The sequence below is a fragment of the Dromiciops gliroides genome, chromosome 2, assembly GCF_019393635.1.
Source record: "Dromiciops gliroides isolate mDroGli1 chromosome 2, mDroGli1.pri, whole genome shotgun sequence".
In the NCBI taxonomy this organism is placed as follows: Eukaryota; Metazoa; Chordata; class Mammalia; order Microbiotheria; family Microbiotheriidae; genus Dromiciops; species Dromiciops gliroides.
Window position 1 is genome coordinate 216,103,612 of NC_057862.1, and position 16,712 is coordinate 216,120,323.

Consider the following 16,712-nt stretch of genomic DNA (forward strand, 5'->3'; position numbering starts at 1 on the left):
CGAGGGTCATACCGCTAATAAGTGTCTGAGGCTAGATTTGAACTCAGGTCCTCCTGACCCCAGAGCCAATGTTCTATCCACTGTGATTAGTGCTGAGAAAGAAGGAGTCTGGGGGAAGTTGTTGATGAGTGGCACATTGTATCAAAATCTGAGAATCTGGGACCTACCAGATGGGCTGTGAAGAGCCACTGTAGATTTCTCAGATGGGGGACAGGAAGAGAAAGAAAATAAGAATATTAGAGCTCCAAATTTCAACAGATGCTAGAGATTGAGTAGGACTTAGGAATGTTCCTCCATCTATCTCTAAGATGGGCTGAGAAGGAGAAGCTGTGAAGGTCTTCTTCACTATGACCACCAGCACCAAAACCACCATACTGTTCATTAACGAGTAACTGTCATTGGGTGTCCAGCCAAGAGAATTAATTACCTAGATCCAGATCCTGCCCTGTCAGAGCTTACAAAGGAGAAAAACGATATTAAGTTGAACAAGTAAATGTCAACATAAAACAAAACAAAAATCATAGAGCATTTTTTGGGGGAGGGATGACCAGATGTGATTTACCAGTTTAGGGAAGTCATAGGAAGGAAACTGGTTGTAACAAAGGTACTGTTTCTGCAAGTTCTAGTATTCTAGATTTGTCTGGGTACTGAGTGTTGTGACTTGCCAGGGTCACACAGCCTATATATGGTTTGTTTGTTTTTAGTAAATAGTATTTAATTTTTATCTAATTACATGTAAAGATAGTTTTCAACATTAATTTTTTATAAGATTTTGAGTTCAAATTTTTCTCCCTGCCTCCCTCGCCTTCTCCCTCCCCAAGACAGCAATCTAAAATAGATTATGTATGTAAAATCACATTAAACCTATTTCCACATTAGTCATGTTGTGAAAGGAGGATCAGAAGAAAAGAGAACCACAAGAAAGAAAAAACAAAAAAATTGAAAACGGTATGCTTCAATCTGCATTCAGACTCCATAGTTCTTTTTCCATCATGAGTCTCATGGAATTGTACTGAATCATTGTATTACTGAGAAGAGCTAAGTCTATCACAGTAGATCATTGTACACTGTTGCTGTTACTGTGTATAATGTTCTCCTAGTTCTGCTTACTTCACTCAGCATCAATTCATTTAAGTCTTTCCAGGTTTTTCTGAAATCTGCCTGCTCATCATTTTTTATAGCACAATAGTATTCCATTACACGCATATACCACAACTTGTTCAGCTATTCCTCAATTGATGGGCATCCCCTCAACTTCCAATTCTTTGCCATCACAAAAAGAGCTGCTATTTTTGTACATCCTTATCCCTTTTTAATGATCTTTTTGGGATACAGACATAGTAGTGGTATTACTGGGTCAAAGGTTATGCAGTTTCATAGCCTTTTGGTAATGATTCCAAATTTCTCTCCAGAAGGGTTGGATCAGTTCACAACTCTACCAACAGTGCATTAGTGTTCCAATTTGTCCACATCTCCTCCACCATTTATCATTTTCCTTTTCTGTCATATTATTCAATCTGATACATGTGAGGTGGTACTTCAGAGTTGTTTTAATTTGCATTTCTCTAATCAGTAGTGATTTAAAGCATTTTTTTCACATGACCATAGATAGCTCTAATTTCTTCATCTGCCTGTACATATCCTTTGACCATTTATCAGTTAGGGAATGACATATATTCTGACATATATGACAGTTCTCTATATATTTGAGAAATGAGTTCTTTATCAGAAACACTGACAGCCTATATATGTTTCAGAAGAGACTTGAAACCCAGTTTCCCTAACTCTAAGGTTAACTTCCCATCAAATGAGCCACACAACTTCTCTATTAGAGCATAACTAAAAAGTAATCCCAAGTTCTGAATCAGAAGGGCTAGGAAAGCAGTTCATTCATCTTGATCAAAGTGGGAAAACTTCCTGAAAAGGGTAGGATATCATGAGCAGTAGGAATGGCAGAAGACAGGTATACATTCCAGGTACCTGGTGTGGTAAAATAATGGAATTTGGCAGATGCCTAGGGGCCCCACCTGAATGACCTAGTACTGTTTGGGAAATTGGCTAGGGATGGTTGGATATGGACCACACCTGTCCTGTCCTGAATGACCTATGCTGCTGATGTCAGCAGGGGAACCACTCTCTGATCCAGCTTGAAGGACCTCCCTTTTGGGGGAGGGAGAGGAAACATAGAAAAAGGAATGCTCGCTGAGGGGAATGCATCTTTCCTGTTAGGGTTTTCCTGTTGGTTTCTCCTGTGGGCCTTTCTGGTTGACTTTCCTGTGGGCTTTTCCTGTCAGTGCAGGCTGTACAGCTGTTTCCTATTGAAACTACGGACCCCAGGTGGTGAGTTAATAAAACGAATCCAGCTCTTTGAATTAGCTGTGCTGGAAGCAAGTTTGGGGATTGTATAGGCCTTTTCTAGGGTTAGGGAGCTTATCCATTTTTCTTTTTCTCTATTTCCTTGTCCTTAACTTTATTCATTTCACCTTTGCTGTGTATTTTATTCCCATTAATAAAACCTGATTTGTTTGTGGAAAAAGAGGCTATTAAGCTCCTTTCTTATTGGCCTGGGAGAAATAACTAAAAAGGGGAGTTTGGAGGGGAGGAAACTTTGGACCTAGAGGTCCCTCATTATCTTCTGAACCCCAATATTACAGCGAGCCACCCAATTAACTCTCCCCATATTAAATTTGGCCCTTACACTGGTGACAAAGGAAGGGGGTCTCGTGACAAGAAAGGGAAGATGGCCTGATGTGGGATTTGAACACATGTGCCTGAATGAATCAGAATGTGCTTCAAGTGGGGTATGGACCACAACTGGAAACACTTGACTCCTTCCCTGCCCCAACCCAAGAAGAATTCATGTAGAAAAAGAGGTAAGTAGAGAATCCGCTTCCATAAACAACTGCCTATAGCCCTCCTGGAATCATTTTGCTCATATAAAGGACAAAGAAAAGTCTCTCAGCCCCTCAATATTTCCTCCACTGACAATTTTCACAATTCCTTGCCATTGACTTTCATCCTTGAGCTATTTGGTAGTGTAATGTATAGAATGCTAAACTTGGAGTCAGGATGACCCAAGTTCAAACCTTGCTTCAGACACTAGCTCTATGACTTTTAGACTAGATATTTAACCTCTATCAGCCCTTTTCTTCTTCTCAAAAGTGGGGATAATAATAGGACCTACTTCCCAGGGGTTTTTGTTTTGTTTTGAGCATCAAATGAGACAATGTAGGGGAAGCATTTTGCAAACCTTAAATGGATAAAGAATGCTAGATATAGGGGAAAGCTAGGTGGCACAGTGGATAAAGCACCAGCCTTGGATTCAGAAGGACCTGAGTTCAAATCTGGCCTCAGACACTTGACACTTACTAGCTGTGTGACCCTGGGCAAGTTGCTTAACCTTCATTGCCCTGCCCCCCCAGAAAAGTATCAAGAATGCTAGATACAATTATTAAATATTCTCTAGGAAGTTATTCAGGTTCAAGACTATCAATAATGCAAAACTTTCTAAGGCTCAGGAGGCAGGGGAACCCCATAACAGACCATTTTCTAAGAGATTTCATAGATATAAAAATTTTTATGATAAAAAGTCCCATCCTCCATAGCATAAAGGTCTTTATTTTGTGATAAGTGATCAAGTGATCACTGTGTTGTGGTAAAGGTTCAATCTTTCCATGGACAGAAAACCTTTCCCTGGGCAAATATATGCCTTGTCCAGGCACTCTGAGAGATTTGGGGTATTATTCCCTCTTAGTTCTTCTCTTCTCTGGATGATAGCTGCTACTTAGTCTCCTTTACTAGATCATCATTCCTGTCCTACCCCCTATACCTCCCCAAAGAGATGTTCCCTCCCCAAAAATCAATCTTGAGCCTTCTTCTCTTTTCTCCCTAGAGTAGTGAGGCTTTAATTGGATCTAACCAGAGACCTCCCAAGGACTCTGTGGATAAATTTCAGGGTTTCTCTGAACCTGGATGGGGTAAATATGAAATCTTTATTTTTATTAACTTCTCACTAAAATTGAGCATTTCTCTCAATGATTAAAGTAGGCAACATTTTCCTGAAGAGGAGGCTATAGATTTTATCAGACTACCAAATGGCTCCATGATACAAAAAAGGTGAAGGCCTTTAGCTTAGGTGATAACTGTTCCCATGTGTTAAAGGATTATATTAATGCAAATAACTCCCAGTCTTTCTACTGAGCTCTAGGCCCACATCACTAACTGCCTGTTAGACATCTCCAATTGAAGGTCCTGTAGAATGTCCTGTCAGCCAGGCAACCACACTACAAGTGCAACAGATGGCCCAGGGAAGGAAAAGACAGAAAGAAAGGACCCATGTGGACAAAAATATTTCTGGAAGTAATTTTTGTGTTAGCAAAGAACTAGAAGGTAGAGTTTTGGACAGCAGTATGGAAGAAATAAGATTTAGACTATTACCTCACATCTTCCTTTATACAAAGATAAGCTCCAAATGGATGTGTGAGGCCACATTATGAACAAATTTTGATTATATAAAATTAAAAAGTTTTTTAAACACGCCTAACAAAGGTAAGATTAAAAGGAAAACCATGGAGAAATTCTTTACAATAAGTTTCTCTAATAAGGATCTTACTTCTAAGCTTTATAAGTAACTGATTCCAATACATAAAGAAAAAACCTCACCTTATTCTATTGATGAATGAATGGTCAAAGGAGATGAATCGGCAGATTTAAAGGTTAGAAACCTGGGTTACTTATGGTCGAATAGTAAAAAAAGATTTCAAATTACTATTAATCAAAGAAATGCAGACTAAAGTGCTTTTGAGATTCTACCTCATATGCATCAGAGTCGCAGGAAAAAAAAAGACAGATAAAGAAAACAATAAATGTCTAAGGATTTGTGGGAAAACAGGTACATTGATGCACTGTCAGTGAGCCTCTTAAAGGATACAAACATTCTGGAAAGCAAGAAGTTACTAATCAGCACATTCCCTTTGATCCAAGTACGCCACTGCTATGTCCATAACCCAAACTGATCAAACAGAGGAAAAAGTGCTACATTTACAGAAACATCTATAGCACCTACATGCAGTGGCAAAAACCAGAAGTTAAGAGAATGTCCACCAACTGAGGAATGGCTAGAAAACCCAGTTATAGTATATAAATGTGATGGAGTACCATCATGCTGTAAGAAATGAGGAAATAGATATTTCAAAAAGACATGGAAAGGGGCAGCTAGGTGGCGCAGTGGATAGAGCACTGGCCCTGGAGTCAGGAGTACCTGAGTTCAAATCCAGCCTCAGACACTTAACACTTACTAGCCATGTGACCCTGGGCAAGTCACTTAACCCCAAATGCCTCACTAAAAAAAAAAAAAAAAGACATGGAAAGACTTCTATGAAGTGTTGTGGAATGAAGGAAGCAAACCAGAAGGATAATTAATAGCATGACATCAGTATAATAAATGAACAATTTTGAAAACTTTTATAATCTGATGAAGATTGAAGTGAGCAGAACAAACAGAATAATTTATATAATGACAATAGTGTACAAGCAACTCTGAAAACCATATACGTTATTATCAATATAATGAAGATTCATGATTCCACAAGAGTAATGATTAAAGTTGTTTTCTCTATTTTTTCCAATAGGGAAAGAGGTATGAGGGATAGGAAGTAGATTTATGTTTATTTAAAATATATAGAGAGATGGGGAGATGCTACAGATTTGAAATGTATCATGCTCTCTAAGATGAGGGTACTGCATTATTCGTTTTACTTAACTATTACTTTGTTGCTGGACAGCTTGGTGGCACAGTGGATCGAGTGCTGGCCCTTGAGTCAGGAAGATCCACATTCCTGAGTTCAAATTTGGCCTCAGACACTTAACTAGAAGTGTGACCCTAGGCAAGTTACTTAACTCTATTTGACTCAGTTTCCTCATCTGTAAAATGAGCTGGAGAAGGACCTGGCAAACCACCCCAGTATTTTTGCCAAGAAAACCCCAAATAGGGTCACAGAGTCAAACACAACTGAACAACAACAACATTACTTTGTTATCAGGGATTTCCTCACAAAGTGGGAATAATCTGTAAATATTTGTTATGTAAAAACAAAACAAGGAACGTGAATCAAAATAGCTGCCCATCAGTTGTGGTATGGCTGAACAAAAGGCTATCTATCAGTGCAATAACATTTTATTGTGCCATAAGAAACACTGAATAGAAGTTTTTTATAAAATATGGCAAGAACTGATAGAGTTAAATGAGCATGAATGGAAAACCATTTGGTTTAACCTTTTTCTAACTTCAGATGCTTTGGTCATCCAGTTAATTCATCAATAAGAAGAGTTAATAGGACCTTGGCTTTCTATGAGCATTTGAGTTTTCATGGGGTAAGAGCACTGAGTCAATTATAACCAGAACATTGGGATTCCAATGGAAAGTAATGATCATAACAATAATATGAGGGGAAAGATCTTGGAAAAGCCTCAGAACTTTGACCAGAATGGTAACCAATTCTGATTTCAAAGAGACTGATGATAAAACATACTACCCACCTCTGGGCAGAGAGGTGATGGACTAGAGCACCAAACCAGACAGGCATTCTCTGCCATGGCCAATGTCTTGAGTTGTCCTGCTTGACTTTGTTACAAGGGAGAGCTTCTACTAAGGTTTTCTGGGGAAGAGATGGGAGGTTACTGGATTTTGATAGATACAAAAAGAGTTAAAGTGCATTACATAATTAGGAAATATTTTCTAATTGACTGTAGAGTTGAAAGAACTAGTATCTCAGGGGTTGCTAAGTTGGAACTGAATGGGTATACAGAAATGGCTGGTCACAGCAAAGTCAAGTTCTTTTTCATTGTAGCTGTGAAGAGAATGATTGAAATCTGGTCCCAAGAGCCAGTTCCGGTAGATGCAACATGCTTGTCTTCTACCTGACCGTGGCAGCTGTGGATACATAGCCTACATAGCCACCCTGTCTCTTTGTGTTTCTTCTTTCCCAAATTTAGGCAAAAGAGTATTCTAAAATGTAAGTTCAGAGGCCACCAAGATCCACTGGACCTGAATGGTGGCATTAATAGTAGCCTCCAGAGGAGTAGTGGCTGAGAAGGATGCAGAAAGATGGTCTACAAAAGCACTGACTCTTGGGTTCAAGCAGAGAGCTACACCCATGAGGACTTTATAAAGGGAGAAAAATTTATGAATTATGAACATTCCTTTTGACACTTGTGCTTTCTACTCCTGTGACTCACTTGCTTTGTACTTTTAGCTTCTTCCTACTTTGCCCATGGGCCTTGAATGTATTAGTTGGAGAATTTGCCCCAGAATTTTGTTCTTGCTAAATTATTCAATTTAACAGTCTTATTCAATCTCTTGTCTAAATGCTAATAAATGGATCACCAGGTTTAGTGTTAAGGGTGAGGACACCGTTGGGGGCTCCTGAAATCTTTTTATCCCTTAATGGACAAACTAGTTAGCCAGACATCAGAGACCCAGTCTGAGAAGAAAAGTACCATTGGGGAAGGAGCCCCAGAAGTTGATGCTACATATATATTCCAAGAAGGTCAAAGACAGAAAGAAAGGTCTCATCTACACAAAAATACTAAAAGCAGTCTTCTCTGTTGTAGCCAAGATCTGTAGACAAAGTAGATGCTCATTGAATTGGTAATAAGATTGTGGTATGTGAATATTATGGAATAGAAATCATTTAGATGCAGATCTGACCACAGATCTATTCCAGACACATCACTGCCTCATTATGTGTTTGTGTGTATATGTGTGTGCTAGTGCATGAGACTGGTCATGGGAGAATGTTGGGAGTTAAATTACAGATAATGGATCATCTGAGTTTGAGATTCAAACTATAGTGATACATATAGGAAAGCCACCAAGAATAGATCCCCCAGTCCTCCACATAGGGAGCCATTTGCTTTAACCTTTTTTCTAATTCTGGATGCTTTACTCATCCAGTTAATTCATCAATAAGAAGAGTTTATAGGATCTTGGGTTTCTATGAGTGTTTGAGTTCTCTTGGGGTAAGAGCACTGTGTCAATTATAATCAGAACACTGGGGTTCTAATTTTAGCTACCGGGCATGGGAACACAGAGGTCACAAAGACATGATTTCCAATTGGGGAGGTTTTGCTTCTTTTCACCTTGGGATCTTTGTTGATTGTTACCAAGAAGAGTTTTCACGTATTTCAGGTCACTATTGCTCCTCACTCCCTACTAAGAGAACCTGAAATGCAGGTTTCCCCACAGTATCTCTCACCTTACTCACTTGAAAACACATTTTTTATGATCTGGATAATGTCCCATTGCCTATTCCTAAACCTCATGGACCTAGATTTAGGATTAGCTATCCCTCAACCAGCATTCAGTCCCTTATTGTGACCATATTGATTAAACCTTCTTCAAAGTACTATATAACAAGAGGCAGCTAGGTGGCGCAGTGCATAAAGCATCTGTCCTGCATTCAGGAGAACCTGAATTCAAATCTGGTCTCAGACACTTGACACTTACTAGCTGTGTGACTCTGGGCAAGTCACTTAACCCCCATTGCCCTGCAAAAAAACAAACAAACAAAAACAACAAAAACAAAGTACTATATAGCAAGTGTATTTGAATTTCATGTCCTTAGAGTCATAGATTCTAAATTGGAAGAAACCTCAGAGATCCTCTGGTCTAGCTCCAATCTGGAGCATGATTTCTCTTCTTGGAAGGCCTTTAGTAGAGAGAACTCACTGTCAACTGATGCCTTCCCCCCACCCCTCCTCTTCTGGACAGCTCTCCTTTGGGGGAAGTTCCATTTGAAATCTGCCTTCATGTAATTTCTGAGTTCTTTCCTTTGTAGCCACAGACAATAAATCTCTGCCCTCTTCTATGTGACAGCCCTTTAGGTATTTGAATACAGTTAATATGTCTTTCATGAGTCATCTCCTCCAGAGTAAATTTCCCCCATTCCTTTCCTGGTCTGCTCCCCTCTCCTCTAGAAGCATTCAAGCTTGCCAATCCCCCTCCAGAAGTGTGGCATTTAGAAATGGATGCAATAGCATACGTGTGGTCTAAATTGGGCAGGATTCAGAAGAGTGATCACATCCCAAGCCCCTTCATCCAGACCCCATCCTTATGTTTATGCAGTACAGCGTTGCTCTACGTACGATTTGCTTTGGTTTGGTTATTGTGGCCAGCTGCATTGGCTCACCCTGAGCTTGCTGTTCATTAAAACCCCCTCGTCTTTTTATATGAACCGCTCTTGGAATACAATCTGTTTGTCTTGTATTCTGAGATTTAAGGTTCTGTTTGTTTTGTGTCCTGAAACTCTCACTGGCCTTTGGACTGTGATTTCCCAAGGCAAGTTCAATAGCATTTAATATAGCAAAAAGAGAGACCCATCATAGCCTCATTAGATCTCAGCTGAATCCGATCCCTGGTCAAAATAAATCTCCAAACTTGGCATGATGGGAACCAGAGTCACTGTACTCCTTCTACTATTATTTTATAGGCCACAGCATAAAAGGAATCAGGAGCCTGTGAGTAGAGAGAATGGGAAAGAGCTGTTGTTTTGGTTTGGGAGCTTATGAGGTAGGGTACAATCAGAAAGTGAATGGTACGTACTGAATGTGAGATCATAGAATTTGGATTCGAAGTCTGGCTCTGCCCTACTACTGGTGTGAAGTGGGACAAGGCATTTAGCCTGTCTGGGTCAAATTTTCCACCCTCCACCTCCAATCCCAATCGTCTCCAATGAAGCCAAAGTCATATTAAAATGTAATTGGAGAGAGGGGCAGCTATATGGCGCAGTGGATAGAGCACTGGCCCTGGATTCAGGAGAACCTGAGTTTGAATCCGGCCTCAGACACTTGACACTAGCTGTGTGACCCTGGGCAAGTCACTTAACCCTCATTGCCTTGCCAAAAAAAAAATGTAACTGGAGAATATTTAATCAAATGAATAAAAAATAATAAAACATAGATGACACATTTTAAAAGAAAGTCCATATGCAATCTGCATTAATGGATTAAGGATCCCTGTTTCTATTTGAGTTTGATACCACTGCTATAGGGAGAGGGAACTCAAAGGTAGGACAGGACTTTCAACAATACTTGCCTTTGCTTCAAGTCTCTGTTAATTTAATAAAAGTGAACTCATTCTGCTAAGAGAAATGATAGAGGGGGAAAAAAAGAGAAATGATAGAGGAAATAGAGAAGGAGTGGGTGGATCTAGAGAGTAAGGAGAGAGAGAAGAAGGGAGTACAAAAGAGGATTTCCCAAAAGTCACCATGACATCACCAAAATACCAGGTCATAGGTCAGAGTCTATTAGGTTCTCAGGGCATTGCTCCTAAATCACTCCCTAAGAAAAGGCACATGGCAGGTTACACACACACACTTACACACACATACACATACATACACACACGAACACGCACACACATACAACTAGGTCACGGGGCACATGCTCTATTATTCCTAAGGAATTGCTCTCCTGTCTTTAGACTCTCTCTTAGCCCTATAATCTCAAGGAAGGGGATGGAGATGAAAATACGGATATAGATAAGCATTGATGCTGGGCAGAGGGTTGGGGTAACTTCATGCAACACTGGATCTCCTCCAGGGCTGTGCAGAAGGCCTAGTCTGTGCAGTAGGGCTGTGACCATATCTATGTTGGGAGTCAGGGAGTGGTGCTGGGATGCAGGGAAGGGCTGTGGCTCCTGAGGTTAAAGCCAGGAGTCAGCTGTCTTCATCAGCTTTCTGTGCCCATAATGCCACCTCTCAGAGAATACAAAGATTATATGGGCCAGGGAAGGAGTTGAGTAGACTGAAGTGTTTACCTCCCATTCTTCTTCATATGGGGTATCACCCTAAAGCTCAGGGATATGCTTGGACATCTAATGTAGGGAAGCTAGGGCCTATGAGGTAAGTGCTGAATCCTCTGAGTTAGACACCAAGGAGGGCAAATCCCATGCTCTTTGTCCCCTGGTTAGCCTATCAGAAATATAATCAGGATGAGAGGATGCTTGGCCTAACCCAGAAAATAATTCATATGTTTTTACATTTGTGCATTAATAATAACTGATATTTACATAACACGTTGTGTGTCTGTGGGTATGGTAGAGACCCAATACTACTATGAGGACAGAAACAGTAGCGGTCCTGTCCTAGCATGGGATAGTCTCCTTATCCAGGTTAAAGGATCAAGGCCTTGGCTTAAGGCCAAAATTTAGAGGCAAGGACATGGAAAAGGGTAGGTCTGGATGCTACAGAGGCTGGGACTCATCTGCAATCTCTTCTGATCTTCCTCTCCTCCTCCCACTGTATCTTTTTCCCCCCTTTTCTATGTTCTATATTTATTACAAATCATTCAACTGCTTTCCAACCCAATAAATTCACAAAACCACAAAACCAAGTATGCCTCTCTGGGGTGCTGAACAGTGACTGCTATTTACTATCCTAAAAAGTTCAGGAAAATTACTTCCCTCCTCCAGGCTTTGGCTTACTCACCATACATGAGTAGGCTGGGATGTATAATGGTGAGGTTATCTTATACTCCTCATCACTCCTCTTTGCTCTCAATTCTTACAGTGGAGATGCGAATTGCACAAGATACAGAAAAATGCAAAACATTACCCTAAGGAGAACTACTCTTTTTTTGAAATTTGATTCCTGCCTGGTTCCACATGCCTTAACTGCCAAAAGGAAAGAACTGAGTATTTTGTTTTAAGCAAACACTCTATTCTCTTAGTAGGGTGTCTGGGCATAGCCCAGAGTAAAAAGTGGTGAAGTCGAATCAAATTTGAAAACACATTTTGTTGTATTCCAGATAGATCACCAAACCAAGGTCTGAGGAGTTCTGGGGTTCCACACCTTTCATGGACATTTTGGCTCTGAACTTTGCTTAGATGGTGTCACCAAGGGATTTTGGAAGTGTGAATATGATGGGTTAAGTTTCATTAAGTTCAAGAAGGAAATACTGGTTTGGATGCTCCTGCATCCTGCATCCCACAGCTGGACATAATTAAACAGAAGTGGGCAACAGATCCAGGTGCTATGGATTGGGCAAAGGCTAATCTAGAAGGAATGAATTGGGACCTTCTCAAGATACCTAGAATATGGGAAAGCTAATCAGTACAAACCAAGTAATCTATTTGTATCTTGTACTACTCCCCATGGCTGAATCAGTTTAGGATCTGTGGATACTTGGAAACATTTTCAGCAGAGGGTTGGAAGAGTTTCTAGCTTCTTTTGGCCCCAGGCTATTTCCTCTCCCTCCCATGTTCATTAACTAGAGAACAGTGGAGCTTGAAAATGTACATTCAGATTCCCTAGAGCTCTCTTTAGCTCTTTGGAGCCCCTGAGGTAGGGTCCTTCTCAGCTGAGCAATGTGAGAATTGCAGGGAAAGATTGTGGCTCAGAGAGGCAGGATGGTATAGGCAATAAGAAGACAAGCCTTCCATTATAAGATTTAACCTTCCTAATCCAATTGTACATCTCTCTATGAACTAAAACTCTAGAATGAAACTCATCTCCCACATTCCTGAGCATTGTTCACCTGAGCACTGGCCTCTGATGGGACCACACACCCTCCACTCTTGGCCATCATGTTCATTTATTTTCTGAGTCCAAAAACAAAGTCACTTCTATCTCTGTGCCTAGAGGCAGCTAGGTGATCAAGTGGAAAGAGTGCTGGACCTAGAATCAGGAAATTGCTGCTCAGTTGTTTCAGTTATGTCTGACTCTTTGTGACCCCATTTGGGGTTTTCTTGGCAAAGCTACTGGAATGGTTTGTCATGTCCTTTTCTAGCTCATTATTTTTTTACAGATGAGGAAACTGAGGCAAACAGGGTTAAGTGACTTGCCTAGGGTCACAAAGCTATTAAGTGTCTGAGCAGGAAGCTGAGACTTCCTGACTTCATGCCCAGGCTCTATCCACTGTACCACCTTGCTGCCTTTTGGGGTCAACAAGACCTAAGTTCTATTCAGGGATCAGACACCTACTAGCTGTGTAACCCTGGGTAAGTCATTTTACATCGGTTTCCTCAACTTTATAATGGGTATAATAATAGTACCTATCTCCCATGGTTGGTGTGATGATCAAATTGCACAATATTTATAAAGCTCTTAGCACATAATAGGTGTCTAATTATACTTGTTTCCTTGCTTCTTTGATTAGTGTTGGTTCTCACCCCTCCTCACAGGATAACCCTGATTGGGTTATAAGAAACTAGGAAATAGCTATTTTGGAAAGATGTGGAAAGACTTGTATGAATTGACGCAATGTGAAGTAAGGCCGACCAGAAGAACAATAGATACTATGATGTCAATATTATAAAAACGGCTAGTAAACCCCTATGTAAAAGGCTAATGCTGGCAACTGGTTGATTATTTATGGAGAAGATACTGGTAGAGGCTCAAGAACAACAGTTCTCAACCCTTTTTATCCCTGATAGCCACTCACTAGATTTCCACCAGGGATGGAAGGGTTATTTCAAGATGAATGTACCCAGACAAAATAATGACAGTAACTGCAGTGCCTTGGTATTGCAGCATTGCCAATACCTGGCTCCGTCTCAGCCCTTCAGCTTCATCCAGCAGGACATACCTAAACTTCATTGGCAGATCTACAAAGGGCTGTATCACTCATTGCAGCTCACTGTGTGAGACTTGGATCCTAGGCCCCCAACCCTAGGTGAAGGCTTGAGAACATCTTTCCCTTTTCTCACCTGTAAAAGCCCTTTTCTCCCTGGACCTCATGACCTCCCAAAACATCTGCTCTTCATATTTAAATGTTTCCTTTAGTTTCTGTTTACTGGCAGGCACTCACCCTGAGAGTAAAACTACAAGTTGGGCGAGTACTTCAGAGGCTGAGGCTACACGTATATGCCAAGAAGGTCAAAGCTGGAAAGAAAGGTCTAATGTACATGGTGTTACTCAAATTTCCCATAGTCTCCATTACTTTATGTCATACTAATAGTCTCTGAACAAAGTAGGTACTCATCAAATTGGTAATAATTATTTGGTAACATGAGGATTATGTACCAATTTGATATAAAATAAGCAGATCTTCTGAGTACAAATCCACTACATATCATTACCTCTTGTGTGCGGGCATGCGAGTGAGCATGTACAAGTGTGTGTGTTGCAAGCATGTGCATGTCTGAAAGTGGCCATGTGAGAATATTGGGAAATGATTACAGATAATTGGATCATTTAAATTTGAACTTTGTCCTACAAGTACTTGGGTGGGGCAGCAGGAATTGATTTCCCAGTCTTCTATGTAGGGAGCCAATTGGTTTAATTTTTCTTCAAATTTGGTCACCTTTGATCATCCAGTCAATCCATCAATAGGAAGATCTGAACAATTTGTGGTATATGACTATGATGGAGTACTACTGTGGTATAAGAAATGATGAGCTCGATCATCTTAGAAAAACATGGAAAGACTTGCATGAAATAATGAAGAGTGGGGGCAGCTAGGTGGTGCAATGGATAAAGCACTGGCCCTGGATTCAGGAGGATCTGAGTTCAAATCTGGCCTCAGACACTTGACACTTACTAGCTGTGTGACCCTGGGCAAGTCACTTAACCGTCATTGCTCCACAAAAAAAAAAAGAAAAGAAAAGAAAGAAAGAAAAAGAAATAATGAAGAGTGGAATGAGGAGAACCAAGAGAACACTGTATACAGTAACAGCAAAATTGTTTTAAGAACAATTTCAAATGACTAAGTTATTTTGAGTATTATAAATACCTAAATTAACTATAAAGGACATATGAAGACAGAGGATCCAGACAAAGAACTGATAAATAGAAGTATGTGTAGGAAAATTTTACATATTTATACCTATTGGGGTATAATGGTAGCCATCTCTAGGGTGGGTGAGTGGGTGGGAAGGAATTTTTTTAAATTATATAATAATTTTGTCATCTATTTGAAAGGAATTCCAAGTTGTACATAGTAGATTTGCAGTTTCATGTGCAATTATCTTTTTGATTGTACCACGTTATGGAAATGCTTGTTTTATTCCATAAATTTAAAATAATTTTTTTAAAATAGGAAGTGTTTTTAGGGTCTTGGGTTTCTCTGAGTGTTTGAGTTCTCATGGGGTAAGAGCTACTGAGTCAATTATAACCAGAACACTGGGATTCCAATTTTAGATCCCAGACATCAGAACACAGGTCACAAAGAAGTGATTTCCAAATAGGGAGGAACCAATGAGTTTTGCTTCTTTCCACCTTGAGGTCCTTGGGGATAATGAATCAATTTTCACCAATAAGTTTTTAGGTGTTTTGGGTCACTGTTGCTCCTTATTGTTTAGCTCCCATGCTTAGCCTACGAAAAATCACCTGACGTATAGGTTTTCCCACAGTATCCCCTCACTCACTTTAAAACATGCTTTCTTGTGATCTGTGCACTGCCCCGTCACCTATCTTTAAAGCACAAGGGCTTAGATCTAGGACTAGCTAACCCCTAAGCAGCATAAAATCCATTATTGTGCCACTCTGACCATACCTTCCTCACAGCACCATAGCAAATGCATTTGGATGTTCTTCCTACAGAATCACAGACTCTCTCAGAGTTGGAGGAAACCCCAGAGGTTTTCTAGTCTAATGCCTATCTGATGCATAAATTCTTTCTACAACTTCCTCTTTTGTTGTTGTTTCAGTCTTGTCTGACTCTCTGTGACAGCAGTTAGGGTTTTCTTGGCAAAGATACTAGAGTGGTTTGCCATTTCTTTCTCTGGCTCACTTTACAGATGAGGAAACTGAGGCAAAAAGGGTTAAGTGAGTTGTTCAAGGTCACATAGCTAGTAAGTGTATAAGGCCAGATTGAATTTAGGAAGATGAGTCTTCTGCACTCCAGGATCAGCATTCTACCCACCCTGTCACCTAGCTGTCCATAATCTCCTCTTAGAAGGCCTTTAGTAGGGAAAGTACTATTTGTCTACTGAGGCAGCCCATTCCATTTCTGGACAGCTCTCCTTGGTCGGATGTCCTATTTGAAATATTTCCCTGTTACTTCTACTTGAGTTCAAACCTTTGGGCCTAGTTATGTCCTCTGTAAGCACAGAGAATAAATCTGTTTCCTCTTTCATGTGACAACCTTTTAGGTATTTGAAGAGAATCACTATGTCCTTCAAGTATCTTATCTTCCATTTTCATTTATGATTTCATGAAATTTCACTGGAAAATAAGGTTTGGATAAAGTCCCTTGGGATTCAAATGGAGCTACCTGACCATGCCTTAAACCCGAATCACCCTGACTCTCTGTGATCGGCCAACAATAGGTCCCAGCCTAAGCCTCACTTGGTCGTTGTTTGGGTTTTGATGGTTTAGAGTGAGTAAAAATAGCAATTATTTCTGTTCTGGCCGGAAACCCTAAGGGTCTTCCCCTTCAGGATTGATTTTTTTTTTTTTTGCGTTTAGGTTAAAGAGGCCATTTTTAGCCTCAATTCTTACCCTCCCTTAATCACTGAATGGGTGTTGCCTCTGACAAACTGAGACCTGGGAAAGACCTTAGTTTAAAAAGGCCAGAGTCTTCCATTTCATCTGAGCCATCTCCAGTCATCCTGATCTGTGTCTTGTCACTGGACCCTGATGGCTCTGGAGCAAAGCTTCTTAAACTGTGGGTCACAACCCCGTATGGAGTCATATAAAGGAATGTAGGAGGTGTGGAAAATTTGGCAACAGTAAAAGGTTATGTATACCTATTTTATACACCTATATACCTGG

General features: G+C 40.3%; 1 protein-coding gene across 1 annotated transcript in view; it reads right to left on the reverse strand.

Annotated features, from left to right (window-relative positions):
- Positions 1 to 16,712, reverse strand: part of KCNK13 (potassium two pore domain channel subfamily K member 13) — a 194,312-nt gene that overhangs the window by 58,801 nt on the left and 118,799 nt on the right. The window lies entirely within an intron of this gene.